Source organism: Parasteatoda tepidariorum, chromosome 1 (genome assembly GCF_043381705.1).
Source record: "Parasteatoda tepidariorum isolate YZ-2023 chromosome 1, CAS_Ptep_4.0, whole genome shotgun sequence".
NCBI classification, from domain to species: domain Eukaryota; kingdom Metazoa; phylum Arthropoda; class Arachnida; order Araneae; family Theridiidae; genus Parasteatoda; species Parasteatoda tepidariorum.
The window spans coordinates 24,142,238-24,165,481 of NC_092204.1; positions in this window are offsets into that span (position 1 = coordinate 24,142,238).

Here is a 23,244-nt window from a genome sequence, read left to right on the forward strand (position 1 = left end):
TATATATATATAAATTTTGTTTCTAAAATTTACCACGCATTCAGTAAAAACACGAATTTGAACAGTAAATTTAACCAAACGAATGATGTTTATACCATTTTCTATAATGATGAACTACCAAATTTTATCATATGAAAAAAATTTTAAGACCTATTATAAAACAGCATTTTATTGTTAATTTAACCAAAATTAATACCAAAGCTGGTTGGAAAAAATACGTATTTTTTGTGTGGTTACCATAAAGCCTGAAACATGGTAAATCTAACGATATTCTGGTAATTTGGGTCATAATTGTTTTTCACTGCAATACTAAGAAGGATATTATCGCGCTCATTGCAGATAGTCTGTTGTAGAACACAATCTTAAAAATCTCCAAAAATATCGAGTAATCTAAGTTGTTGTCCGAAATTAGTTTCTTTTTTTAAATTTTTTTTATTTATTTTTTGTAAATGTCTGTATATTCTAACAAGGGAAACTAGGGAAGTGTGACTCGCCAATTTTGAAATAAACTAGTGGGATGTATGCCTTATGAGGAATAATTTTAGGGGGCAACATTCGTTTCGGCCCATAGAAGGTCCTCTGAGAGATAAAAAATAATTCAATAGATAGAAAAAGTGGTATTTTATTACTTCAATGCAGGCTATTAGTTATTGTAATTATCTCATACAATTAATTTGTAATTAATTGGATAATTCCGATTTTTCTATATATTGAACTATTTTTATCTCTCACAGGACCTTCTATGGGCCGAAACGAAAGTTGCCCCCTAAAATTATTCCTGATAAGGCATACATCCGACTAGTTTATTTCAAAATTGGCGAGTCACACTTCCCTAGTTTCCCTTGTAAGAATAGCAAAAATATGTGATTAAAGCAAAAAATTGCACAAAAAATTATATATTATAGTTTCTTTTCCATAGCTTCTTCAGTTTTTAAACCTCTTTTTTTTCATTTGAACACTATGATGTAAGTCGCCTTTCTCGGAGTTTTATTGTGTATATTTATCTTCAAATCTCGGAATATAGAATTGTGTTTTCAAAAAAAAAAGAATGTTTCACGTTTCGTAAGAGTTTTGCTTAACGAAATTTTGTTCAGCGATTTCAAGAATTTTGCTTAACAACATAATGATCATTAATTAACAACATGAGCAAGCAGCATGAGGAACCAAGAATATGAGCAAAAAACAAGAGTATGAATAACAAGCAACGTGAACAAAAAAAAGGAACAAAGAGAATAAAAAGTAGAGTAAAAGCAAAATGAGCATAAATAAATAATAGTGACTCAAAAAGGTAAAACAAAATTGCAAATGATTCATTATGTTTCTATCGCACCAATATGATTTGAAAAAAATATCACCACTTATCTGAGCATCTGGGTTACTTTCTGAAGAGGACAGTAGGTGATCATCATTCATATCACCAGATTTGCATACCTTACATTCATTTGTTGACAGAAAACCAATGCGGTTTAATTGTTCAATAAGAAAATCATTGCTTATTTTAATTCTAAACTTAGATATAATCAAACATTAAAATGTAAGTTTCGGATGAAATTTAACTATTTTTCTGATTAAATAAAGTTTTAATAATTTCTCCAATGTCACTTAAGAGATTTGACATTTTAATAAATATTACTTTTAATCAATGCACATTGAGATAAAAAAATCAGCACTTTTCGCGTGTTTGGTTTAGGAACAACAAAAGACACTTGAATTGTTATTTTCCTCAACATTTGATCAATCCTCACTGGAATGAAGAAGCCCTATCGTTTATACACTTTCTGTCTTTGTTCCTTGGCTATTCTCATTTTAATAACGTCGACATCATAACAATAGCATAACGCATTAATATGGTTTCGTTGATTTTATTTGACGTACAATATTTTCCCTGTGTTATTTTGCTCTTTTCGGTCTATTTTATTTATTCAGAGGAACATCATAAAAGATCTTTACGTATTTTATCATGAACAAAATTACACACCTTTCTGATAGTAAAAGACATTAAAGTTAGCAAAAGTAATAAACTGTTTATACATTGAAAATAGTAACAAATAATTTATATATATATATATATTCATATATGCAAATTAAAATTCGTAATTGAAGTAATAAAAGTAATTTTTTAAAAGTTCTAAAAAACGTTTAATGATTTTTTGTGTCATACTTGTAAAAGTGTGCACGTGAACATTAATTATTTTCTTATTGCATATTTAGTATTCCATGTTTTGGCAACAGCAGTTCTTGTGTACGATATAGATTTTGAGTTTTTAGAATAACGGTGTGTGTAAATTTTAATAAAGTATTGATGTGTTTTTCTTTTAAAAGTTGTTTCTTACATTATCAGAAGTGGGATAAACAGGCAACTGTAATTAATTTTGAGTTTTGAGTTTGAAATGGCATTTTTATCGCGACTTCGCAAAGATCAGTTACGTTACGTAGCTAATGAGTTATCTGAAGATGTTTCGTCTACTACTTTGAAAATCCCTGACTTGAGAAAGTTAATATTGAATAGCGAGAAATACGATGAAGAAATGGTTCGAGGAATGGTAGAAAATTTAGTTGAAGACGCCGAGCGCCTTCGTCAAGAAGAGAAAGAAAAAGCCGANTAGCAGACAGTTTCTAGTGTAAAAAGTACAGTGTCTCAGAGTTTAAATTAAGAACAAAATATCATTTCTAGAAAATTGAAGGAAATTAAATTTAAAATACATCTGTCCAAATCATAAACACTAGCATGTTATTGCACGAATAATATTCCAATAACTAAATTTTTCACTGTGTTGTATATCACAATTGTGTAAAATTGTCAAAATTACATTGTGATCAGATTTTATTAAATAAAAAAGTAAGTTTCAAATTTTTTAATTATTGAATATTTAATTACAGCCGTCTAAAAATTAATGTCGTGTTTGTTACCATACGCATACTTACATTTTTACAACTACTCAATTGAATTTCCTTAATTGTATCACTTTTACACCAGTAAAGAATGTGTAGATAAGACACTGTAATACCAATTTTGAATGTTCTTTTTATTTTAAAGGAACATGACCATTTTCATGGTAGGTATTTCTTTTTTGCTATGTCATATATGTTACCTTATTTAATTGTATAAAATGAATTTATTTTTTAGTTCATTCTACCAGATTGTTTCATTTTGTAAGTTTTCATTCTAAATCAACTAGACTATTTGTCATTTTGTAGAACTATTTAGCCAAAAGATTGTTTTTTCCCTTTGAATTGTCATGTCTGTTATCATATTTCGTAACAAATGCTGTAACAAGCATTACTTGTTACAAGTTTGAAATTTGTAATTTGGAATTTTCTGTTTTTTAGAACAAATGTTAATCAGAATATAGAGTTCAGATTCTTTATGTTAATAAAAATATTCTTAACCGGATTTTTTATTCCTTTCAGCATTATTTACAACGGTTACAATACTATTTTATGTACTTTGTTTTAATGATCCTTAATAAATTATGATATAATATTCGTGTTATGTCAAAAGGAACAATAGTGTTTTTAAACTGATAACAAAATTCAACACCTATATACGGATTCAAAAAACACATTTTCAATATTAGACAGTAATATACTGAAAAGGATGTTGGCAAACTTGTCCCATAAATTCAAGTATATATGCATATGTTTATCAGCAAACTGGTATTCAAAACTAAGACATATTTTACATTTTATAGTGACTTTTTACTCTGCAATATTATTTGTCGTGTTACAAGATCCACCATGGATTGGTATGATGATAATGGGTCGGACAGAATTGGTTGTCCTTTCTACAGACCATACTTGATTCCCATAGAATATATTCTTTTATCACACATGTCCAATTACTTTGAATAACTAATAAACTTAAGTTCCTTGGAAGATTCAAATACAAATACTTTAAAAATATTGCAATATCTACTTCCGAAATTTGAATTTAACTGTCTTTTTACCTACCGTACTGGCTGTAACTTGTTGATTCGTAGATTTTTAGTAGCTCAATTCGCATGCGTCGTGGGCTTATTAAGATTGAAAACAAAAAAAGTAGTATTTTGATTTAAGTACTAAGTTTGTAAAAGAGGCCGAAACAGACCAGCATTTCGACGTTAATTAGGTACGCTCTAAGGTACTAGATTTCAGTCAGCTAAACGGAGTACTATATGCAATAATTATAATGAAAATTGATGTTTCCTATCTTTCAAAACATATACCTTACTTTTGAATTGAAGTGTACATAATATTATTCACTTTCATTAAAAAATGAATTTAGGAAAGAAAATATTATCTAATTATTACTAACTTGCTGATTTTTTCTTCTTTCAATTTACCAATAATAAGCATCGAAATTTAAAAATTAGAATAGTATGTTATATTTGCCTTTACGCTTGTTTGACAACTAAGAACAAAATAATGTTATAATACAGAAGTTATGATTGTTTTCTTTGAAAGCATTTTCCTATCAATAATGTTTAAAAATACCACATCTTTTATACACAAAAAATCTTATCAATAGACATGTCATGCCAGAAAGAACAAATGATATTAAAAAAAAATATATGAAGATGAATTGCCTGTTTTTATCCTTTGTAGTAATAATGCTATCAATCGAATAAAGTTTTAAATAGTGAATGATATGGAAATGAGCCAAAACAATGCTCCAATATTTCTTTTATTCAAAGCTTTGACCGAAGAAAAAAAGATTTACAATAAGTCATTTTTCAAAATCAAAGGATTAAATTGTTCGTGAAAATGGTTTGCTTTCAGAATTGTTAGTAATATTTTAAAGTTAGATATTTTCAACAAATTCAAAAGTAAGAAAATAAGAAACTAGGAGGCTCTGGTCCCTGGTAGACGTGTTTCTGAACCCTTGGAACAAGTTTAAGAATTTCTTTCGGAGACATATGCTCGATTTTGTTTAGTTACAAAGTTAGTGAACTTTTAGATAATATATTTTAACAGAGTGTGATTGAAAGAAAGATTTGTTCTTTGTATAAATATTTAAAACAATTTAAAAAATATATTGATGTGTTTTAAAACTTATCTTTAAGTTTAATTACCTATCGCTAATTTTATTTTGCTTGGGACCGTAATCACGCGATTCTCTATTCACGATCTACGATGTTATGTATGAAATGAGCTTGTCAAAATCCAGCCGATGATGTGCGATAAAATAAGAAGGAATAAATGGGAAGAAATTTTCTCATAAACGATACCTTTTTATTATTTTAAAAATCCATTGCTATAAATGTCGGACAAATTGAATTTTCAAAAAAAAAATCGTTCAAAAAGTTCTTAAATAAAAATGGTCCGTTCTGCGCATCAAATTTCAACTCTGTAGATTCATTTCTGCTATTTGTAAAGTGGTTTGTATGATGTAGTTTATTGCAAGATACAAGATTAACAGATAAAAATGTTGGTCTGATTATAAACATTTATAGGTGTTTATAATCATTCTCTTCTTTGTTGCTTTCAACATAAGCTCAAGCAGAAGTTTAAAAAAATATAAATCACGTAAGAGATTTTCTGCAATGGTTAAAAACTTAAATTGATATAAATTTTTCACAAATTAGAAATGCCAAAAAACTTCGGAAAAATTGAATAACAAATTGAATTTTCGAAAAAAACTCGTTCAAAAGGTCTTAAATATATAAAAATGGCCCTTTCCGCATATAAAATTTTAACTCTATAGTTTCATCTCTGAGGTGGCTTGCATGATGTAGTTTACTGCAAGATAGAAGATTTACAGTTGAAAAATTTTGAACTGATTATCAATTGCTACATTTTATTTTCGGCCATATTCTTTGTATGATGAATTATTAAATAGAAAATGATATAAATGGATAATGAATGGAAATTAAAGACTTTTATTTAATTTTTATAATCTAGGAGCATAGTTCATGACGTAGTTTACTACAAGATAGAAGATTAACAGTTAAAAAATTTTGAACTGATTATCAATTGTTACACTTTATTTTTCGACCATATTCTTTGTATGATGAATTATTAAATAGAAAATTATATAAATGAAAGATGAATAAAAAATAAGGACTTTTATTTAATTTTTATAATCTAGGAGCATAGTAATNATATAAATGGATAATGAATGGAAATTAAAGACTTTTATTTAATTTTTATAATCTAGGAGCATAGTTCATGACGTAGTTTACTACAAGATAGAAGATTAACAGTTAAAAAATTTTGAATTCATTATAAATTATTACATTTTATTTTTCGACCATATTCTTTGTATGGTAAATTATTAAACAGAAAATGATGTAAATGGATAATGAATAGAGATTAAAGACTTTTATTTAATTTCTATAATCTAGGAGCATAGTGCAAGACGTAGTTTACTACAAAATAGAAGATTAACAGTTAAAAAATTTTGAATTGATTATCAATTGTTACATTTTATTTTTCTATCATATTCTTCGCATGATGAATTATTAAATAGAAAATTATATAAATGAATGATGAATAAAAAATAAGGACTTTTATTTAATTTTTATAATCTAGGAGCATAGTAATTCATTATTAATTTTACAACAAAAAAGTATGTATCAAAAACAACAAACTATTATCTTACATTTGACAAATTTAATGCACTTCAATGACGAATATAAGAATTTAAAGATGCATATTTTTCATTCACCATTTATTTTCATTCTGCAGATTTTTTTTAGTATTCTACTCATGCAAACTTCCCATGTGCTTTGGATCGTTTTTTGATTTGACATCATATTTCGGAATCATGTTGTTCATATCATTTGGGAAATTAAAATTAAAGCAATGGCTTTGCAATTTTACGTTTGTTTCCTTTAACTATTTCACTTTCCAGTAGTTATGCCAATATTAATATATTCTCTGTTTTCAAATTTTTAAGTTACATATTATATTATCCTCTAAAACTACCGTATAATTTCAGGTTCTGAACTGTATTTGTTTTTTTTAAGTTAACTAATAATATGATTTATTTAGTTCCCCCCCTTTTTTTTAATTTAAAAAGAAGACAAATGTTTAGATGAGCAATTATGTAAAATTGCCTTCATTTGCCCCTTAATGTAAAAGTCACAATTATGAACACATCAAGCAAAAAAGGGATAACAAATTCCAATCGTAATTTCATACTCGTAATTCATACTTCGTATCGTAATTTCATACTATACTATACTATACTATACTCAGTATAGGTCATATAGTATAGTCAACACTCTTACATATAAATGAAACTATACATTCCGTGCCTCCTCTTTTGAATTTCTAAATTATTTTCTTTGCACTATTAAGAATTATTTTCGATTCAAAAAATTACTCTTAATAGCACATTAATAATTCAGCTAATGTAAATAATCTATACTGTTATAATTCTTCTCTAAGTAATTTTTCCCCTATTTTCAATAGTTATTTTAATCTCTTATCCAAAACTTAAAATCAATCCAATACAAAATAGACAAGACTCAAGTCTCCGCTTTATTCCTCAGAGCCATGTTCGATTGACACGAGGATCCGCACAAAGTTATGCTTCATCCACTGGATTAATGAGTCGGTTGAACAGGGTTGAGCCTTTGAGCTGCTCTCGCTACAAGTCTTAAATTGGATAAAACGATTTCCAGTTGGCGAGAATTTAATGGGCATCGCCAAGGAGAAAGCGCTATTTTAACACAGAAATGGCTGATGTTGACAAATATATACATCTTCACTTTGAAGTTGTCCTGATTTGGATAGGGTATGCAGATTTTCATTTTTGTAATATATGATGTTCATGTTAAATATTGGAGCTTAAGTATGCAGTAAAATGATAGAAAATATGGGATATCAAAATCAGAAAATGGTTTTGCTCCTTTTCTCTTAATATATACAAAAAATTTAATACACTTATTAACTAATTAGGGACCCAAGTAAAGAGAAAGCTGTGATACTCTAGGCCTGCATACACCAAAAGTATATTTTATTTCATAACCAGCGTTGAACTGCTGACATAACTCTGAGTTTGCAACTATCAAAGTTCAAGTCCGAAGCCTTGTAAATGCTTATCTAACCCTGAAACAAACTAGATTTCGTGGATGACTTTTTGCAGGAACTAATATGCATTTTCGTTACATGGAGAGGAAAACTACGAAACCCTCCCACGGTTTTAACCCTTGATGCGTCCAACAGTCAGATTATTTTTACGTCGGCTCTGAGATCGGTTCAAGTTGGATGCAGAATTCGTATCAACCAGTCACCACTGAGATTTGGACCTGCTTCACGTCATTATGAGGTAAAGGTTCTATTTCTTGAGCTCCCTCTACTCCTCCGAGAGCCTTTCATATTTAATATTATTTTATAAAAGACATTAAACAACCGACCCGATTCTGAGTTTACGACAATCAATGTTCTACTCTGTAACCGAGAAATTTTTAACTCAACCTTGAAGACAAAGGAACTCCTGTGTCAAACATTTGGACAAACTTGCCTTCTAGGAGTACTTTTTGAAGGAACTAACTCGCACTTGTGTTACAAGGAGAGGAAAATCACGAAAATCTGGCAAAGTTAGCTCAACGGGAAGCGTAATCTAACCTACGATCCGTCAAAAACTGCGGATATTTTGTGTCAGCGCTAAGGTCAGTTTGAAAAGGGATAAAAAATTCGTACCAGCCAGCTACCGCTGACATTTGATCATGGATCATCTCATTATGAAGCGAACTATCTATCTCCTAAGTAACCGTGCCTCTTATGACAGTGTAAGCAAGCACAGCGACCAGTTCATTTTTCTCTCAAGCCTAATATCAATTAAAAAGGTAAAGTCATCCATCAAAATTTCAGGTAAAATCATTATTACAAATAAATACGCTGAACTTCACAGTTCATTATAGCTTATATTATCTAATAGTGCTACAATAAAATTTTCGCAATTACAAGCAAATAAACTAATACAAAACTAACCCAAAACTGACCCAAAGCATGCAAAGTGCTATTCAGCTACAAGCATTTCACTAAATTTCATCTCGTTGAATTAGGATTCTTGACTCTAAAATGTATGGCCAAACCTCATTGATTACACATAACAGTGGTAAACAGTTTGGGTCTTTAGTGTAAAAACGTATTTAGTGTAAAAACGTATATTCGTATATCTTAAGTATTTAAGAAAAACAAAAAATGTTTGCACCCAATATTAAAGATTGCTTATTAAAAGAAAATTCCGAGCAAATATTTTTAGTTGTAGATTCATCTTGTTTTATTTAATAATTTTTATTAGATTTTAAATTCAAAGACATGCAGATGTTTTTTGGATTCAAGTTATTTAAACTTAATTATTAAAATTCAACATTTTAAATGGAAGCTGCAGAATAGTTTAAAAATTAAATAAAAATTCAAATTAAAATAAAAAAAGATGAATGAAATAAAAATTCAATTTCCTAGAAATATTTTTAGCCCAGAAAATTTTCTTTCTATTTCACTCAACATTTAATTTTGCCCAATTAATTTATTGCATATTTTAAATATTTTCAAAACATTAGTGTCAAAAATACTTATTGCCAAACATTATTATTACATACACAGTGTTCACGATGTTCAACGCAATATACACTCAATATTCTTTGAATATCGAGAAATGTTTTTGAATCAACATGTTCACTAACATCAAAATTGTAAAGTTTTGCAAACTTTCAAAATAAAGTTATAATGTTGTTTTTTTCCATTTATTTATAATATAAACTATATAAATAACAAGTCCCTTCAATTTAATCTATACCCACTATAATTTAATTGTAATTTGTGTAGATTTGTAAAACTGTGCACTAGAAACTGTTTGATAATATATCAAACAGTTTCTAGTGCACAGTTTTACAAATCTACACAAATTACAATTAATTTATAGTGGGTATAGATTTAAGTTATTTTAAAACAACTGTAACGAATTTAATTATAAATATAGAGACATAAGGAAAAAAATGCAAATAATAAAAGTAATGCATTTTTAATAATAAAAATGTTTAATAATATCACTTACTCTTGGATAATAGATTATTTTTGTCTAAACTTCAACAAAACGGTATGTCCTAGAATTTTTGTTGACAAGCTTTCCTAAATGAGTTTTCTTTTGTGTCCTTTTCGTACTGAATAGACATCAATATAATAGCTTAGGACTTTTGTATACATGAATAATAAATATATTCGCACTGAAAAGAATTTCTGGCAATCATGTTTTTTTTTTATATTTTCTTACTTTTTCTGTGCTACAATCAATAATGTAGGGATGGATGTTTTGAAATAATGACTATGCTTAAAAATGCATATATTTTGTAAGCAAAAATAGAAAACAAGTTCATTAATGAATTTAATTTTTTGCCGCAATAATTTGATAACATGTTTGCCTGAAATGAACACATTAAAAAATACATAATTAATGCAGAAATGCATGCTTTGCAACAATGACTATGATGAAGAATGCATAGATCTTTAAAATAGAAATGGAAGCCACATTTAAATATAGCAAGTAGTTCTTCAATGAAACCAATATTTATTGTTTAATTTCCTTCATAAGAATTTGATTAAAATGAAAATAATTACATAAATTCGCAATCAATGTAGAAACACATGGTTTGTCATAAGGACTACACTGAAGAATGTATAGATTTTTGAAAAGAAAATAAAAACCAAATATACATATATCAAGTAGTTCCTTAAAGAAACAAATATTTTCGCCCTAATAATTTCACATCATTTTGCACTGAATGAATATATTTTAATCAATCCATAATCAAAGAAGAAACTCATTGTTTGCTATAATGACTATACTGAAGAATGCATGGAATTTTAAAATAAAAATACAAGTCTCATTAAAATATAACAAGTAGTTCCTTAATGGAACGAATATTTATTGCCATAATTATGTCATATCATTTTTCATTTAAATGAATGCATTAAAATCAATTCTTCATCAAAGTAAAAACGCATGGTTTGCAATGATGTCTATGCTGAAGAATACATAGATTTCTAAATTGAAAATAGAAACCAATACAAATATATCAAGTAGTTCTAAATATCGTTTAATGGAACTGATCATTATTGCTTCAATTATTTCATAACTGTTTGAGTAAAATTAACATATTGAGTTAATTTATTGCTCAAAATATTTAAACACAGAATTGCTTTATACATTTCTCAAGATGGTAGGCATGAGTTTCCAAATAAGTCTGAAATTGACTGCATTCTGTTGACGAAATTTAGAGTTATTTCTCCAAATATAAAAATTATTCCAATTATTTTGTAATCGGAATAATTATATTTAAAATATAGGTATATATTTTTCTTTCATTATAATGAATTTATTGCGCTTTTGTATAGAAATTTTCTGTTATTTTATAACTGGTATTAAACAGACTCTCCAGTTTTTTGTTAACAAATATCGATGTTCAATTCAATAGCCTCATAAATTTGAATCTAACATAGAAGGCAAGAGAACTCATGGATCAAGCATTAGGACAAACAAATTACCAGTTTGTATTTCTGATGAAAATAGAGATTATTTGAGTTAAATGGAATGCAAAACCATCCACAGTTAACCCCGTGGCTAGAGGGCTCTAACCCATAATCCAATTAACACTAAAAATATTTTACGTCAGCTCTGTCATCGGGAACATAATTCGTAACGACCAGTCATAGCTGGAATTCGAACATGGTTTAACTTATAAGATAGTGAGTTCTCTATTCTCAGAGCCACCGCCCCTGAGTAGAAATTCTTAAAACCATACACATCATAAATACACAAGTGGGCGACCTTTGTGCTAAAATACAAACTAAGGTAAACAACGTTAAAGAGCACAAAACATTAGTTCATACACATCATATAAATTTTAAATTTTAGATCTTAACGACCATCGGTAAGTCATCTATTCAACTTGATTCATCGGTCAAATAAAACAATGCTAAATGGTGGTATCTATTTTCTGCCTATAATTAATAAAGTGACAGAGTAACTTACAATTTTTGTAAATCAAACTTGATTGTTTTCTGACAGAAAGAAAACATGATTTATATGAATTATAAGTTCAATTTATTGCAAGAAACGTAAATTATATCCTTATATATTTTTGAATAATTTCTTGTTTAAGCCTTTAGTACTTCAAACTTATATATTGCAATGCATTTATTATCTTAATTGACATAATTTTAAGAAAAAGATTGCATTTTAGAGGTCGAAAGAAAAAAATACAAATAATCTCTAATTATATAAATATCGAATAATAAAAAAAACAATAATACAGATGCAAAAATTCCAAACTTCGATTCCAATTTATATTATTTCTTTTTTTTGTAATTTAAACGTGTAGAATTTATATATTTAGAAATATTATTTTATGCTAGTTAAAGTTTTATATAAGTTAACGATTTTATACTAATCATTTTTATACTAGTAAAACTGATCTCATAACAATATTTTGTCAAGCACGAGAGATAATTCATTTTACAATTTTATTTCATAATTTTTACCACGCTTTTACGACATCAAAATAACCTTTGGACATTTTCAATGTCATTTTTTTTTCGCCTTTTATAATTTGCATTGTTATAAAGAAGAGAAAACATGTAAGTTCATTGAAATTTTAAACTAAAATTACTTTCTTTATAAATTATTTCTTACGATTTTTAATAATACTGCCATGTATGAAAAAAAAAATATATTAAACTAAAATATATTTTCATTAATGAATAAAACCACGCATAAAACTAAAACAGATAACTTCTTTCTTTAAAATATAAATGCGTATAATTGTGTTTTCTTCAAAAATAGACATTTTCTTTATTTTATTTATACATTTATGAAAATTAAGAAAAATATACAGCGTAGAAATATACGATGGTCTTGATAAGAAAATCAAAATCCTCTCTAAGGCAAAAATATATTTTCATTTTTGCCAGGTAATTTTGCTTAAAATAGTTCCCAAGCGCAGTTTTCTTCAGAAATAAAAAGAGTGTGGTACATTTATTTAAAGAAGAACTTGAGACAGAAACCTGCATCTAATCGTGCATTCATAAAAATTTAGAATTTCCCCCAGTATTTCGAAAAAGCAATTTAGCCTAAAGTCGGTAAAAAAGAAATTAATTTTATGGCGATAGTTGTTAAAAACAGAACTAGGTACTAGAAGGAAAGTACCCTGCAGTTATTGCTCTACATTTCTCTATTTTTCTATTACATTTATATATAACCATATAAACAAATATATAAAACATATAAGCAAAGCAAAATGCAAAGAAATCATACTTAAAATATTTTTATGCATGTGATTATGAGCATGAAATTTTAAGTATCATATTTTGCATTGAATAATTCCTAAACCAGTGCTCTTGCTGTCAAGAACAAAATCTCTTATAATAAATAAAATCTTTTTTTTTCATATCATTGGCACTGACTTTATTGTTTTTCACACAGTTTTTAAAGGTTTATTTGTCAAATCTCTTTCTAAATAAAAATAATTAAAAAAAACGTGAAGTAGTTTAGAAAAATAACTATATGAACATAACATTAATTTTATCAACGAAATGCAACAGCCAAATAAACGCTTTAAATATACAAAATTAAAACTGAATTAATGAACTTCCAAATTGTATGAATTGTTTTTTTCTTTTTTTAAATTCTAATGATTTCAAAAAAGCTTTTATTCGCCTAAAATTGGTTTCTGATGATAGGTTAAAAATGAGAATGTTAAAAATAAAAAATAAAAATAACTTTTGCATATTATTGTGTTATTTTTTAAATATTTTTAATCTTCAATATTTTGAAATTCTGAATAAAAATTCATCAAAACTCTAAAAATAAATATTTTTTTCGCAATTTTCGAAAAATTAAACTTTTTATAGACATTATTATTTTAATCTGTTTTCATATTATTTAAATGCTTTTCATTTTTTACGTTTCTTCTAAATAAATTTCTACCATTTCACTTCGAATTTTCATTATTAATATATTTTAGCTTAATTTAATTTAGCAGAAACACTTTTTAAAATAATACTTATACAAAAAATGATCAGATTGGTTCAGATAACTTCAGAAAAACTTATTCGGAGTCGTAAGTTTAATTTTAACATATTCAAACCGAATGATAAATAATTAAATATTTAAGAATGTGCAATAAACTCCTTTTTTTTATCAAACTGAGTATAAGGTATCTACACTGTTAGTATTTTCATTCTAAAATTATGGTAAGACTACCAACAGCAGATTAACTGTAAAGTTTACGAAAAAGAACATTTTTTACCTTAATGGTTTTAAAGCCATTTGCAACTATTACGGTTATAATACCATGAATACGTGCTTTTTTTCCAATTTTCAACTAGCATGGTTTGATAATCGTAAAGACGAAATTTAAATGGACTTAAGAGCTAAGCATATCTTTAGGTAATGGGCATTGAAGAGTTCACGACAGGTAATAATTTTGATTTTCTTTTAAAAAGCCGCAAAATATTTTTACAAAATTGAAAGACATCTTTGATGAATTTTATATTTTTATAATTTTTTAATTTCTTGTAATAAAGCTAATATGAAGAAAAAAAAATACTAAAGATTTTGGAAATGTTATGTATTTAGGAACTAGGTGCTGTAAAAAGCCATACAATTTATACGATTAAACTATATCCAATAAAATTATGTATTCAATTAAACTAAAATTATATTTTTTTATGAAGTTACCAAATTATATGATAAAATATTTAGAAAAAAACAATTAAAAAATAATATGTTGTATGTGTTTTAATCAATTCTTTTCATATGAATCTGGAAAAACCTAAGTAAAAACAAATTAGACATATTATGGATTTTACATTAATAAGTAAGTTTGGAAGTAAAGTACTGACAAAATTTTATACATCTCGATTGAGGAAGGTGGGATTAAAATCGTTAAAACTAAAACTTTCAAAAGATTCTAGCAGTCGCTTCTCAAGTTCTCTATATTTCATCTTGCCCGTATATGAGTTTTAATATCTTTACCTTTCCTTCTTAATATTGGTCCTTCAGATTCTCGAAGCATTTATGCCTCTTCCTGCCATAAATACAGATTAACTATCTTTATTATCCATCTTATTTCATAATATTTTGGAAACAAACAAAGAAGAATGTAAATTAAGGGAGTAAATATTGGAATACCCTGCATGAGAATGCCCTTCTTAGGAATGAATATCATATCTTATATAATGGTTAGAAGGGTCAACAAAGTAGTATTTAAAAGAAAATATGTACAATTTTTATATATATCCATGTATTGTGCACATTTATTTGTTCAGTTCAAAAAGCGAAAGTGGAAATACATGGATTTTTTTAATTGATTAACTAATTAATTTAATAATTTTTTACGAAATTTCCCGTAACAATGTGTATTTCAAATATTTCGAGTGGTTAACCACAGGTCTTCAAATAAAATTAATGATACTCACACTTTTAACTACTGAAAGTAAAAATTTCTGAATTTTTTTTTTCCTGAATAAATCACACAAGATTCAAATTTTAAATCTCAATATGTTAAGGGAAAGTTGAATTCTTGAAAATATGTCCCCAACACTAGTGCATATTTTATTTTATTTACTGTTTCTCTCCACTTCTTTGGAAATTTTTAAATCTATCAAAAAGCTTTGGGGACAAATATAAAACTAATTTTTCAAAAGAAAAATTCAGCACAAAAATAACTTTTAATTATGGTAAGATATTATTATAACAGTATTTTTCATGACAATATGTTATTAATACAATATATTATTATATATATTCAATCAACTTAATGCTTATAAAAACACTTAAGCTGAAAGTTAGACTTGTTTTTACATTATTCTGAAATATACACTTTCCGAAAATTCCAATTACAACGCTCAGTAAATAGTTATTGATATTGACTGTTAATATAGTTTATAAACTGGTTCATAGATGGTGCGCTAAGCATTCCATCACTACATTTTGGTTATATGTAAGAAATGACGAAATATTTTATCGAAAAAATAATATTGCCTGATAACTATAGAAACTGTTCATTATGCGAATTTAAACGACAAAATAATTTCACATCTAAACAAAAATTATATTTCACATTTGAATTAAAATATTTTAATTGGATTTTTGAAATTATTCATTTCAATTTCTTAGAGTCTTAGCTTCAACATAACTCAATTAAATATTTAAGAAACAAATGTAATTTGGCCTATATGAAATGGAAAAAAATATTATTATGTTTTCTGATGTATATTTATTTTAACGTTTAGTATTTATTAAAACAGTACATTTATGTTTCAGAAATATAACTTTAACACGAGCACAGTAATAAAAATAACTGCTTATGTTTGCTCCTTAGAAACGAAAAAGAAACTTTTTATTATTATGTATATTTATTTCGACTTTATAAGCACTTATTAACATTGCACATTTATACTTCAAAATTGTAACTTTTTTCAAAAAAAAAAGGCATTAAAAACAATCTATGACATTACTTGCTAATCTGAAATGAAAAAGCTATTCCCAAAACATTTCAAATGCTTCTTTGTTTATTGATGCAAATAGCAAAAAATGATAACTGTTTGTGTATTCTAATTGGACAGTTAAACTGCATAGTATGATATAGTTTTCTTACCTAAATATTCCTGAAGTTTCTGTAGTTGTCATTAGTTTGAAATAAATAAAAGATCTAGACTTATTTTTCAAATTCTAAAATAATTTTTATTCCTACTTTAAATGTATTTATCTATAATATTTATTTATCATCCTTTTTGTTTTGTTATTTATACTGTTATTAAGTTTTATTTATTTATTTCCAATTAAAGACATACTTGTAAAAGCGATGTTTTTTTATAAATGCAATATAAACCAATGACATGCTATTACGACACACCATATTTTGATAAATCGATATTTGATCATTCTGATAAATCAATTTGTTTAAATCAATAGTTTCACTTATTATTCATTGTACAATTATTAAACAGTAATAAATTATATTTACTATCGTAAAGATCTTTCATTCAATTTGCTTCCAGTCAACAGATTGGATTAAATAGTGAGTGAAGAATAAATGAAACAGATTAATTTACATTTTGCAACATTACTAAATCCCTTGGGCAAAATTTTTACAGTAATTAACAAGTGAATAGGTATTCAATAAAAAAAAAATTGTAACTGTAGTTGTAATAGTTACCGAATATGATAATGAGATTTAAATTGTAACCTTAAAGAATCGGAACTAAATCTTTAGAACATAATTTGCTTCAATGTCATAAAACTCCAGAAGATATTTTAATTGTAAAATGATGCATTATGATGAAAAAACATGCAGCAAAAAATTTATATATATATTGCAGCAAATGTGGCGATTGGTGAGCCAAGTGATCAGGTGAAAATACCTCCTAGTGTGAAATAGCATATTTTAGACTGTTATTTTACGAATTGATGTTGGAATTAGATTTGGGCAATAAAATTGAAAATTACATTTAAAAGTAGTTTGAAGGGAATACACGAAGAATTTCTTGTTGTGAATCGGTGAAACGTCACTCACTAAGATCTCTTATTGGAGAGTTGGGGGTAGTTAGCTCAATCCTGGCTGCGAAAAAATCAAACGGCATACATACGCAGCAAGGGGCACCTTCAATCTGGAGTGCCTGAAAATTTTCTTTAGACACTGTCAACGTCGGCTGCCTGAGGTTAAAATTACGTGTCATTCCAACTATGGTCATTAAGGTACCCAATTAGTTTTTTGTTAAATATTAATACAAGTTAACTTTTTATTATGTTCAAAAAATATCACTATTGTCAAAATTATCATTTTGTTGTCAAAATTAGTAGATCAATTTTGAAACCATAATTAAAACCTTATGGTATATTTTGCAAGATCAATGTTTTCGTTTCTGAGTCCTTATTCTCGTTGATTAAGTTTTACATATTTCCCTTACATATTTTAAACTCACTCATAGACATATAGATTCTAACTCTGCAGCATGAATTAGCATGTTCAGAATTTAATACAAAATAATAATTGACATTGCTTTAATTTACACTCTAGAGTCAAATTAAAATGATTGCAAATATATCATGTTGAAGCTGATTAAGGAAATGCTGCAAACTGTAGCTAACAAGCATATTTAAAAATCGACTAGTGAAGTATGGAATTGCTAATGTTTCATACACTGTTTTGAAAGTCAAGAGAATGACTGCTAAAAACCGTCACAGTTTGCAACAATTGATATTTTATACATTCCATGGGCCTTCCATTAAATGGCTTATAGACATTCTATGCAGTGACTGAAGAAGGGTAGAAACATTATTCTATTTCATACTTTGCTGTCATAAGCACCAGACATTATGTAAAATGACTAATATAATAAAATACACATATTTCAAGTAGAATGCTAAAAAATAATAAGTTTAAAGCAATGTTCTCGCAATTTGATTTAATTTTAGTATTCTGCATGTCATTAAATCAGTTTGGTACAATGTGTTGGATCATTTAAATGAGTGTGTTTTTTACCTCTGTTTTCATTTTATTTTTATTTATTCATTTTTTAAATTTTAATTTAATTTATGTTAGCTTTCAAATTATTAAAATTATGGCTCATCACTTCAAGATATATCTGCGGTGTGATATCTCTCTTAATTTAATGTTAAGCAACTTAAATTTCGTGTTAACTTTCATCAAGTAAACAACAAATCAAGCTGTCATATACAGTTTTATTATATTGTGTATAAAGGCTCTAAACTCCTGAAAGGCAAAAAGCGCACCTTAACAGCACACGTTGAACATTTTCACTAGCGTATTTCAGTTATAGTCAGAAATTGCTTATAATTGATAACAAGCTGGCAAGTATTTGTAGTTGACTTCAATGTTGCCTTTCATCTGGAAAAAGTGAAGTTCACATTCTAAAAAATATGTATATATTTAGTTGTGTAATAAGGACATGTAGATATTAATTTAAAGGCTCTGTAAACTACATTAAATAATTTTTGTAGTGTATAATTTCAGTCTGATTCTGCTAAGCCTAGTTCATATTTGTCTTATCATATCTCTGTGCTACCATTAGTTTTGATCTGCGGACTAATTTTATTTTAAAAACTACAGTAGGTATGCGATCTAAATTACTGATTCTTACGGTTTCTTACTTCATTATAAATAACCTCACCCTTTTTCCTGTGTATCATCTTACTGTAATTATAAATTTTAGAATAACAAACTTAGTTACATCGACTTTATACCAAGTAGTGTAAAAGAACATTCTAGGTGTTACATTGCACGGAGAACTATCTTTGGTCTTGCTGTAGTGGGACGCTATTTTGTGTAAGAATGTTGCAACCAATTTTGCTGCTCAGAAAATTTGTTTACAGTGAGAAAATCAATAATTTTTTGACAATTTCTTCTTTTTGAGTCTAATAAAGGTTAGAAATAGGTTTTTATAATATCTTCTTTTTGAGCTAATCAAGGTCAAAGTTGAATTTCGTGACGTTGGTGCTGAGCTGTGCTCGGAGGGATGCCGAAGCTGAAAGAACTTCTCGATACTGAAAGAATTTCATTTTTAAGCATGCCAAGCTTAAAAATGAAAATTTTAAACTTAGAAATGCACGTCGTTCTGTTTCACCGTCCATTTGAGTTCAATGATGAGTTGCTAAACCAATTTTTTCACAGAATTTCATGTTAAATAACAAATGAAAATGACATAAAATATGCAATGCTCTCACTTTTTGAACTTTAAAAAAAATGCCGGGAAATTAATCGCCAACATAATGGTTATTATTTTTCTTTATGATTGACAGTCAATTTTCATTGGAGTGGTCCTCTTTTTGTGCTTTAAAAATAATCATCATATTTTGATTTGAAGTAAGTTTTGTGTGTTTGTAGACATTAGATAGACATAGTAAAGGAAAGAAAAAGAACTGCTTAAACTATACGTATATCTCTATAATTAGTATTTGGAGTAGGCAGATAGACTTGAATTGTGTGATATAAGAGATAATAAAAAGAATTCCATACTATAAATAAATGTCCTTACGCCTTTAATAAACGGGATACCATACATCAGGCAACCAGGAAAACCACCACGATTCATTGTTTCCTGTTATATGTCATTGCGCTATCTCTAGTGTTTTCACATTTATCATTTCTAATGATTCGCTAAACAGAAATACACCGAATAAAAGACTCTACGTGGTATTGTTAAGATCTTTCCAGTACTTAACATTATTTATAAACGTTATGAAAATAATTAATTCGTGTGTTTCATAATAATCTGCGCATTTAACATTAAATGATATTTAGCATTGTTTATAATTCTAAAGATTTTATACAAGTAAAAGATATTGATTAAAGTATTTCTTTATTAAAAACAAATACAAATTTACATTTTTTTTAATTGTTTGCTTTAAGCAAATAATCACGTGTTTAAGTTTCAGTTGTGTCATATCTATATGCATATTTCTCTTACACGGCGACAAAAAAAGCCTTATTACAACTCCCCGAATGGCAACGCCAGAAAATCGACCAATGATTGCCGCTAAAAATGTCACATGCCAAATCTAGCAGAGGTGGTTCATCATATAGCGCTTTTAAAAACGGGAACAAAAGTAACCTTAAACTAGGCAGAAGTGAGTAGTCTTTGTCGATAGATCCCTATTTTAGTATTTTGGCGAAAGCGCTTTTTTTTCACGAATTTATATATTACGAATTTATTTGACGATTTTTGATTTATATCACGAATTTATTTGTTTTATTATTGTTATTAGTTATTCATTGAAAAATGAGTCTCAGTCACGCTGTTACACTTTAATATTTTATACTATATCACATTTCTAATAGGCTTAACGAATTACATGTCATTTATTTGAACTCAAATTTATCTTAATGACTTAGTATTTACTAAAAAGATGTAATTTTTTTTAAAAAAAATTTGTTATATGGATTTGAATGATTGTTTTGAATTCTTAGAATTTTGTGTATTTGCAATATACCCAAGTTAGTAACGAGCGAAGCGAGCTTGGTTATGCGAAGCAAACCATATTGGATTGCGTAGCAATTTTCGGGGGTTGGCGAGCGTTAGTGAGCATGGGGCGCAGCCCACTAGTTTTAAATAAAACACTAAGGTTGATAGTTTTAAATAAGAGATTATAACTGATGTTACTGTTTGAAATGTAATTTTTTCCATTGTAACAAAAAAAAACGTTCACATCGAAAGCAATTTTTTTTAAAATATTAATATCCCTTACAAAAATTAGAGAGTTACATAGATTTTGAATAATAGGAAGATATAAATTTTTTAATGAAAAATAGCATGTGCAATGTTTAATATATTTAGATGGAGTGCCTACAATATCCCCAATGACAGAAATATAATTACTTTTAATCTCTCCCTTGTGCTTCGTAATTGTCTCTATTATGAAAACATCTTGCAACGACAGAAGAGGATTATACTTTCTTCCTGAATAAAATTTTAATAAATTAAAAGCGGATTATATTTTGATACTCGCTTAAATATTTGGAGATGTAACTTTTTCTTCATTATGGTGTTGATGCGTTGAATATATTTTAGAATGTGTATTGTTTTATTCAGTTTTGTAATGTCTTTAAAGTTTTAAACACTTAGTTGTGCAAGTAACAGTATTTTATTTTACACTATATATGTGATTTATAATTTTCTACAAAGCGGGAAGAATGTGAGGGCATATTGCACTTTAATACTTAATTATATTAGAATAAAAAGAAATCTCATGTCTATTTATTGCTGCTGTTGTATTTTAATATATCTCAATATCTTAAGATCTTTATCTTCTGAGATACTACTGAGTAGCAGGCCAAAGATTTTATTCCATTTAGTGGTACAAGGTTTCACTAGGCACCCTTTCCTTAGTCTTTTAGTCTTTTTCTCTTGAATTGAGGTTCAGGATTGAAACTTTTCTTTATTTTTCAGTAACCTATAGCTAAATAAATTTCAACCGTGTATTTCTTAATAGAGTTTTAAGCTACTGCAGCCTATTATAAATAATATCATGCTTAATTTTGTAAATAAATTAATAAATAAAAAATCGTAAAACAATTAGAAAACGAAGAAAAAGTAATAAAATGAAATGAATAAGAAAACGTAATGCGTCAATAAATACATGCGTCAATAAATATAAATACATGCGTCAATAAATACATGCGTCAATAAATACATACTGAATGCTTCTGCCATTCTGTGTCCTGTTGGTATTTTTCTAACTGGATGGAGAGCTGTAATTCGGTACTGTTAATTCGTTACTGTAATTCATTTCATCTATTTCGAAGAAGAGCTCTTTATGGTAATTATAAAAGTGGAGCACAAAAAAAGTTTACAGAGATATGATATGTTAACGTACTATGATACGTTAACGTACTACCAAGCACTCAGAACGTACTACAAATCACTCTGTAGCATAGCATATTTACAGTAAAAAAGTATAATATTTGGAATTAATATTTTGGCATTATTTTTTTAATATTTAAGGTGTAAATGTTCTCCTCATCAGCTATCTCTTAAAATTTTTTAAATGTTTACAGATATTAAAGATAGATATTTTCACTGAAGTAATTTAAATTTTTCTACTACAATTATTTTTAGAAATTTCGTTTACATTGTTTGGACAGTAGGATTTTCTATTGAGTTCATATTCATGAGCTCAAAATTTATGTTTTTTTTCTTCTTTATTTAAAAATTTCAAAGGCTATTTATTGTAATACGATAGCATTAATTAAAAATAACTAGAGTTTAATTTTTAAAAAAATGACTGCAATCTTGTTTAAAAATTCAAAATTTTAAAAAAACAATTAATGACATATGCTGTTAGCTTGATTTTCCTACTATTTTTTCTAAGCTTTCAGTGAAAAAGAATTGGCGAAATAGAGGGTATGCTTTCTTTGCTCCTGATAATTTCAACTTTTCTTCGGTTTATTGAAGATGGGTGGACTTTAATTTTGCCTCTTGAGGATATACAAATGCGCGTACCAGCTGTGCTTTGAAAGGATCATGCGTTACGAGTTTTGACTCCATCAATTCTTTTCTTAATTCTGCTTAGAATTATTCTTGACCTGCCAAATATCTTAAGGCATCTTCCTTAAGCCTAAGAAATTAAAATAATTCTCTGAGAATTCCAAGCGTTAACTACGTTTAAATTTTACACTAAATTGTTAAAATCAAACAAACCAGCAAATAATCTTAACATTGTTTGCTTGAAGTTTCTCATTGTCTAAAAATTCTTAAATATTCAAAAATGTTAAGAAAAAAAATAAATCAATG